Here is a 9,225-nt window from a genome sequence, read left to right on the forward strand (position 1 = left end):
GCTGGAGGTGGTGGGTTCAAACCCAGCCCTGGCCAAAAACTGCAAAAAAAAATTGTTATTGGGCGGCGCCTGTGGCTCAATGAGTAGAGCACCAGCCCCATATATTGAGAGTGGTGGGTTCAAACCTGGCCCCAGCCAAACTGCGGCAGAAAAAAAGCTGGGTGTTGTGGCAGGCGCCTGTAGTCCCAGCTACTCGAGAGGCTGAGGCAAGAGAATCGCCTAAGCCCAAGAGCTGGAGGTTGCTGTGAGCTGTGACGCCATAGCACTTTTACCGAGGGTGACAAAGTGAGACTCTGTCTCTAAAAAAAAAAAAATCTTTTCTTGTTTGTTTTCTGAGGCAGACTCTCTCTTGCCCAGGCTAGAGTGCTATGGCATCATAGCTCACAGCAACTTTGAACTCCTGGGTTCAAACAATCCTAGCTCGACCTCCTGAGAAACTGGGACTATAGGCACTTACCACAACCCCTGGCTAATTTTTCTTTTTTTAGTAGCGATGGAGTCTCACTCTTGCTCAGGCTAGTCTCTAAACTGTGCTCAAGAGATCCTCCTGCCTCAGCCTCCCAGAGTGCTAGGATTACAGGTGTGAGCCAGCGCACTCAGCCAATAACAGAAGTCTATGGGTCTCTGTTTCGTTTTTTACTGATTATAGTATCTAATGCCTCATCTCTTTATGTGCCAAGTTTTCTGTGAACTGGATAGTATATTTGAAAATTATTTGTAGGAGTAAAGAGGACAAGGATGAGGGTAGTATCTGCTACTAGGAAAGATTTCTGATTGTGCCTGGGCATACTATCAAGCTATCTTAATTCAGATTTCTGAAGACCAGAGGTTCCCTAAATTATCTTTGTAATATGCAACCAGGTAGCAAGTCCACTTGTTTTATCTTATCTTGAAGGTGTTTCTCAGTCATTCAGCAAGCATCACTAGTGTGTTCTGTGTCCTTTACTTGTGGAGCACATATACTTGAATTTTTTTCTTTTTTTTTTTGAGACAGAGTCTCACTATGTCACCCTCGGTAGAGTGCTGTGGCGTCACAGCTCACAGCAACCTCAAAGTGTTGGGCTTCAGCGATTCTCTTGCCTCAGCCTCCCAAGTAACTGAGACTATAGGTACCCACCACAATGCCCGGCTATTTTTTGGTTGCAGTTGTCATTGTTTAGCAGGCCCAGGCCAGACTCGAACCCACAAGCCTTGATATATATGGCTGGCGCCCTACCATATGGCGCCTAGTCATATATATTTGAGTTTTTAAAGCCTGACAAGTTCTGTAAGTAGCACTAGTGTATCTGTCTTAGATTCCTGGTGCCTAATTTAGAGTTAACATAAAGTCAATTGAATCTTAACCCCTGAGAAAGAGCCCAGGCTAGCAAGGGAGATGAGCAAGCGAGGTAAAAGTTGTCAAGTGTTATGTGAATGGTACAGGTAGTGGGCTAAAGAAAAGAAGAGGCGGGGGCAGCACCTTGGCTCAACGGAGTAGGGCGCCATCCCCATATACCAGAGGTGGTGGGTTCAAACCCAGCCCTGGCCAAAAACAGCGAGAAAAAAAAAAAAAGAAAGAAAGAAAGAAAAGAAGAGATGGTTCTAAGTAGCAGCAGTGATTGGAGAAGCTTTTATTGAAAGAGATAGGGTTGAAGCGAGGTTCAAAGGATGAATGGGTTTGGGTAGGTGAAAGTAGGAATTGGGTTTGAAATCAGTGAAGCCCAACCAGTGTGACATTACAGTGGTGTGTAGGGAGGACATTCTTGTTTAGCCAGAGTAAAAACTGGTATGGATCCTGGGGAGTTTGGAGACAGGTTGTAGGGGCTGGGTAGTAGAGAGCATTACCAGGAGTTTGGTCGTCTTTTCTGTGGGAATCTGAAGAGTTTGGGGAAAACTAACTTAGGGCTATGTACCTGGATAGGAAGGCAAATACCTAACTAGAGAGAGGTTGAGGGCAGAGTTATTGAGTAAATGTTGAGTACCTACTGTTTGCCAAGTTTAGTTACCCTGATCTGTTTGCAGGAATGCTGACTCACTAATAATCTGTTGGTCTATAAAACCAGACTGCAGTGTATTAGTTTATGATGAGAGTGTAAACTGGCCTTATATCAAAATGAGGGGAATAGAACTCACTATCCCTGTCACCTATTCAGTTTGTTTCAGTGTTTGCTGATTGTTTCACCTGTTCAGTTTAGCACTTCCTCCAACCCCAAATGGGACATTCTTAAGTATCACTTAACATGTCTACTCTGGATTTCATTATATTCCAGGCCTTGGAACCCATTTACCTTTCTGATTACTTTGCTTCTATGCGCTTGTTGTGTCTATCCGACAGCTGAAATTACTGGGTTGGGGATATGGAGAATTTCCAAACTCACTGTCTTCCCTAGGTGAGCTACCCAGGCTACTCAGTTTATTCAAATCTGTGTGGCAGCTATACCAGGATACAGACCCCAAATAAAGTTCCCAATGTGCTAAATTATTATGGTCTATCTGCAGAAGGGTAATGTCAGAACTTACCTCAGGTTATGACTATTTCCTCAGGTAAACACAAAGATACCCTATGAGTTGAGGACAGAAGTCCTGTGAATAGAGACCCAGGGGGATTTTAAACAGCCCCACTAGTGACTGTCGAGATACCCTGTGCTCATGTAGTATCTGAGGCTTGCTCGAGGGGTGGGACTGAGGACATTTGATCAGCACTTCGATCTTCACTCTGTTACACTTTGAAAATAACAAGGCTATGTTGGGGAAAATAGATCGCTGGAAGGGGCAGTGAATTCCTACTTGTGTTCCACTGGGTCTGGGAACCTTGAAGTTCCAAAAATGAAATGGAAAAAAGTGACAGCTTGGGCTTGCCTCTGTACACATGAAGTACACACTCCCATGAAGCAAAGGATATGTAGAGTAAGGCAAAGAAAACATAGAGGGGAGAATGAAGGGTGGGGGGAGGGTTTGCGGTTAGGTCCCTGGTAGCCTAGGAGCAGCCACCTATGGGCACCATAGCAATGCACAGGCTGTTCTGGCACGGGCATTCTGGCAGTCGTTTTTCAGCCTCCGTGGTGGAGGAAGGCCTGCCACCCACTGACATCCTTGCACACTGGAGCTGACACATGGCTGTGCGCATGGTCCAGTGGAAGGGGCTGGCATATTAGTATCTAACAATTTCTTTCTTTCTTTTTTTTTTTCTTGAGACAGTTTTTCCTTGTCACCCTCAGTAGAGTGCTATGGCGTCACAGCTCACAGCAACCTCAAACTCTTGGGCTCAAGTAATTCACTTACCTTAGCTTCCCAAGTAGATGGGACTATAAGTGCTCACCACAACACTTGGCTATTTTTTAGAGATGAGGTCTCAAGTTGGCTCAGGCTGGTCTCAAACTCGTGAGACCAAGTGATCCACCCACCTCGGCCTCCCAGAGTGCTAGAATTACAGGCATGAGCCACCTCACCCGGCCATATTTAACAATTTCTATAATATATGTTTATATGGCTGGCAGGACTTTAAGAAAGGCCTAGAATTGCATTAATGTACACAGCTATGATTTAATAAAAATAAATAAATAGGGTGGCACCTGTGGCTCAAAGGAGTAGGGTGCTGGCCCCATATGCCAGAGGTGGTGGGTTCAAACCCAGCCCTGGCCAAAAAATAAATAAATAAATAAAAATAAAGGCCTAGAATGTCTAAGGAACTGGGCAGTTTTTAACAAAAAATGATGCATGACAACCTAAGTGACTAAGGCAGGTATCTCAGTTATTGGAGATTTATTAAGCCAAAGTGAGGATGCCCGAGAAAAACACAAACCACAGACAAATCTGTGGGTGTTTTTCTGAAGGGGAATTTTAGAGCTTCAGTAAAGAAGGAGCATATGGAATTGAAGAAATAAAAAGCAGGGGGTGTGGGTGGGTAGTGAGACAAAATGGTTTACATTCTTGTGAGGCCCAGGAAAATCTACATTTTACATATAGTAAGGTCAATGTTAGAAAAGATAACTGAAGGAAGCATCAATTACATAGATGTTTCTGGGTAGGTGGAAGGATGTTTGATCCTGACTTACCTCTATTCTGCACCTGAGAAGATAAAATTATAATTCATTATGAGTGTGGAATCAAACAGACTTTAATTTTAGGAGTTAGACTTCACCAACAGACTTAAAGAAGACAATCACATGTCCTTGCTTAATATGGGAGGCCTCGACAAGGAATTTCTTTATGAATATATGTAGGCCCTCACTTCTCTTTTGCAGAAAGAGTTAGAGGGTGATCCTAAGATTTTTATTTTACACACAATAAAGTGGATCTGGATAGATTGGCATTTGTCTGGGAGTCAGAGAGTGGCAGTAAGTGGGTAGGATCATTCCAGACAGAAGAAACTGCTCCATATAAAGCTTGGAAGCCTGAGAGCAATTCTGGAAAGCTGATAACATAAGTTTGAGTGGGAGTGTTAAGCAATGAGATCTCTAGAAATGCATGATGGGTCTTCAATACCAAACCCCCAAATTTTGATCTTTTCTTGAAACACTAACATTTCACACACAAACCAGGTAGAATGGATGGCTTCCTTCTCAGTGTTTCATTCATGTTTCTATGACAGAAAGATCACTCACAACATTCTGATCGTGTCTTCATCTTAAGACCCCAACAAAGGCCATGAAAGTGTTTTTTGAATGATCAGATTTGAGTTTTAGAAGAGTAATTGGCAACAATAGAGGAAGACTTGGTACACAAAGCCATCAGAGTAGAAAGTAAATTCCTTTGCCTGCCTCCATTTTACCTAAACCTAATTATTGAAATCTGGGAGCCCAAAGATTATTTTCTATCTGGCTTTTATTGGGCCAACATTTTTTTAAAAATGTTACCCCACCCTTAAAATGAGAGTTTGCACATTTAAAAAACAGATTTCTACCTTCCCTTGAAAAATCTGAAGATTTCAATCAGTGCCCATAGCACAGTGGTTATGGTGCCAGCCATATATACCAAGAGTGGCAGTATGAACCCGGCCCAGGACAGCTAAACAACTGCAACAAAAAATAGCTGGATGTTGTGGCGGGCGCCTGTAGTCTCAGCTACTTGGGAGGCTGAGGCAAGATAATCGCTTAAGCCCAAGAGTTTGAGATTGCTGTGAGCTATGACATCACAGCACTCTACTGAGGGTGACATAGTGATACTCTGTCACAGCTGACAGCAACCTCAAACTCTTCAGCTCAAGGGCTCAAGTGATCCTTTTGCCTACCTAGCTTCCCAAGTAGCTGGGATTACAGGCGCCCACCACAATGCCCAGCTATTTTTAGAGATGGAGTCTCACTCTTGCTCAGGCTGGTCTCCAACTCCTGACCTCCAGCAATCCACCTGCCTTGGTCTCCCAGAGTGCTAGGATTATAGGCATGAGCCACTTTGCTTCCCGGTGTATATTCTTTTCTTCACTCTTTTTGTTTTTGAGACAGAGCCTCAAGCTATCACCCTGGGTAGAGTGCTGTGACATCTTAGCTCACAGCAACCTCCAACTCCTGGGCTTAAGTGGTTCTGTTGCCTCAAGCTCCCAAAAAGCTGGGACTACAGGCATCCGCCACAAAGCTTGGCTATTTTTTTGGGTTGTAGTTGTCATTGTTGTTTGGTAGGCCCAGGCTGGATTCGAACCCACCAGCCTTTTTTTTGTTTTTTTTTTAGACAGTCTCACTTTGTCATCCCTGGTAGAGTGCTGTAGTGTCATAGCTCACAGTAACCTCAAGACTCTTGGGCTCAGGTGATTCTCTTGCTTCAGCTTCTGGAGTAGCTCGGACTACAGGTGCCTGCTACAACAGCTGGCTATTTTTTAGAGACGGGGTCTCGCTCTAGCTCAGGTTGGTCTCGAACTTGTGAGCTTAAGCAATCTACCCACCTCAGACTTCCAGAGTGCTGGGATTACAGGCATGAGCCACCTTGCCTGGCCCCCTTTTCACTATTTTTTTTTGGATCAACATAATTTAAGTGTGCCGTGAGATAAAAAGGTTGAGAAACACTGCTCTAAAGGCAGCAGCTCAGCTTCATCTTATTGTTAGAATCAGGGCCCCAAACTGTCAAATCTCCAGGTTTTTTTTTTTTTTTTGAGCCAGACTCTCACTGTGTGCCCTGACATCATAGCTCACAGCAACCACAAACTCTTGGGCTGAAGCTATCCCCTTGCCTCAGCCTCCTGAGTAGCTGGGACTACAGGCACCTGCCACAATGCCTGGCTAGAGATTCAGTCTCACTCTTCCTCAGGCTGGTTTCGAACTCCTAAGCTCAGGTGATCCTCCCACCTTGGTGTCCCAGAGTGCTACGAGTACAAGCACAAGCCACCATGCTGGGCCAGCAGTCACCATTTTTCATGGTGTTTCGTTGTCATTTCCTGATAATGAGCCTTGTTTGGCCCTCGTGACATTTGAGTTGTCCATCTTTGTACTTATCTTTTATGGAATGAAATTTGTGTTTTAGGACTAGTCATGCAAGACTTTGATGTAAGGACCTAGGGTACTGAAAGGAAGAGATAAATCAGAAATCTGCAGAAAGAATATTTGACAGATCTTGGGCCATAATTAAATATTAGATGAAAGAAGAGGGAAAAGAAAAGTAAAATACAACTCTAATGTTTACTGCCTAAATGGATGGATGATGATACCAGCAACAAAAAAGAAAGGGGGGATGGGCGGCGCCTGTGGCTCCGTCGAAAGGCGCCGGCCCCATATACCGAGGGTGGCGGGTTCAAACCCAGCCCCGGCCAAACTGCAACAAAAAAATAGCCGGGCATTGTGGCGGGCACCTGTAGTCCCAGCTGCTCGGGAGGCTGAGGCAAGAGAATCGCTTAAGCCCAGGAGTTGGAGGTTGCTATGAGCTGTGTGAGGCCATGGCACTCCACCGAGGGCCATAAAGTGAGACTCTGTCTCTACAAAAAAAAAAAAAAGGGTGGGCAGTGCCTATGGCTCAGTGAGTAGGGTGCCCGCCCCATATACCGTGGGTGGTGAGTTCTAACCTGGCCCTGACCAAACTGCAACAGCCAGGCGTTGTGGCAAGTGCCTGTAGTCCCAGCTACTCAAGAGGCTGAGGCAAGAGAATCGTCTAAGCCCAGGAGTTAGAGGTTGCTGTGAGCTGTGACACCACAGCACTCTACTGAGGGCAATAAAATGAGATTCTGTCTCTAAAAAAAAAAAAGAAAGAAGGGGGGATGGGACTGGAAAGGGTGAGGATACCTTGCCACTGGTATGTTGTGGGCAAGCATCATGACTTTCCAATTGCATAATCCTCTAGTATTCTGCTGGACATACATTAAGAGGACAAGGCATACAGGTATTCAGAAAATTCTAATTGAATTAAAACACTGATTTCAGTTAGAGATATATCTGTTGGGGTGGAGGCAGCAGAAAATTGGAATGTTTGAATGAAACCAATTAAGTTGTGAGACCTTAGCAATTTTTTTCTAAAGTGGATGGTACTGACTTTTGGGGCAGTTAATCTATTTGGGTTAAAAACCCAGGCAAAAGTCCTGAGGCTTCCTTGTTAGTATAGTGGTGAGCAAAAATTTAAAAAAAAAAAAAAAAGGTCCTGGGCGGCGCCTGTGGCTCAGTGAGTAGGGCGCCGGCCCCATATACCGAGGGTGGTGGGTTCAAACCCAGCCCCGGCCAAACTGCAACCAAAAAATAGCCGGGCATTGTGGCGGGTGCCTGTAGTCCCAGCTACTCAGGAGGCTGAGGCAGGAGAATCGCCTAAGCCCAGGAGTTGGAGGTTGCTGTGAGCTGCATGAGGCCAGGGCATGCTACCGAGGGCAATATAGTGAAACTGTCTCTACAAAAAAAAAAAAAAAAAAAAAAGGTCCTGAGGCAGAGCAGAAATCAGGAATGCAAAAATGGGGGGGGAGGAGGGCGGTAGGGTGTAGCGTCCTGGGGAAAGGAATCGAGTGATAGAGTGCAAAGAGACCAGACTGTAGGACTTTTCCTGGAATATATCAGAACAGCAAGTTATTAGGCAAAGCATTTTGGACAATAAAGCTGAAAAAGTGATAAGGCCTGACTTATGTTTTCACTTTGTCAGCCAGGCTACAGTGCAGTGGCATAATCATAGCTGCTACAACCTCAAATTTCTGGGCTCCAGCAATCCTTCTGCCTTGGCCTCCCAAAATGCTAGGATTACAGTGGGTGAGACACTGGGGCAGCCAATGTTTTCTGATAGCACAACACTTTAAATGTTCAGCCCAAATCCCCAGTACATATTTTTTACAAGTTATTTTTGTGTAAATTTGTAATAATGTTATGCACTTTATAAAAATGTACACAATAGGGCAGCACCCTGCGGCTCAGTGAGTAGGGTGATATACCGAGGGTGGCAGGTTCAAATCCAGCCCCGGCCAAACTGCAACGAAAAAATAGCCGGGTGTTGTGGCGGGCGCCTGTAGTCCCAGCTACTTGGGAGGCTGAGGCAAGAGAATCGCTTAAGCCCAAGAGTTGGAGGTTGCTGTGAGCTGTGACACTACAGCACTCTACCCAGGGCGGCAAAGTGAGACTCTGTCTCTAAAACAAAAAAGTACACAATAGAAAAATTTTAATGGATTAAATAAAAACAAGTATTCTAGTATTTTCTTCCCACATCCCCAAATGAATCGTTTAACATACACCTCGTTGTTCCCCCTACACCCCTCGTGGAGCACTTCGGAGGCACTGATGTAAAGTCTGGAACAGAGGAAGGGGCATAGAAGCAATGGATCCCCAAACGTTATGAGCTGAGACATCAAAGAACTGCGACTGCCTTGGAGTGCTTTGCAGGTCTCAGCCACTGCCTCAGTGCTTTATTTATAAGTCATTTAATCCCTGTAACAACTCTACATTGTACGTACTATTATCTTCTCTTAGCAGATGAGAAACTGAGGAGGCTGAGGGAGGTTAAGAAACTTTCCCAGGGTCACAAAGAAGTGGGGGACCCCACGTTTAACTACGTGTGATTTAGGCTCACTGTCGGTGTTTAACCACTACTGGGGGTAGGGAGCAGCCAATGTTCCTTCTGTCCTGTGGTCTTGGTCAAGTCTCTCACCAATCAGAGCTGTTGTAAGAGTGCTAGGCGCAGGGACAGACGGAGCTAGGTGCCTTCTCCAAAGAGGTAGCCTACACAAGAACCGTTCACTCTCAAATCTCCAGAAGCCAAGGCGACGAGCGCGCAGGCGCAGATCCGGAGACTTGGTTTCTATAGTTTCCGGGGCCAGGAGGCAAAGGAAAGTGGACTTCCGGCGTCGCGCTGCAAACGTCG

Source organism: Nycticebus coucang, chromosome 22 (assembly GCF_027406575.1).
Source record: "Nycticebus coucang isolate mNycCou1 chromosome 22, mNycCou1.pri, whole genome shotgun sequence".
In the NCBI taxonomy this organism is placed as follows: domain Eukaryota; kingdom Metazoa; phylum Chordata; class Mammalia; order Primates; family Lorisidae; genus Nycticebus; species Nycticebus coucang.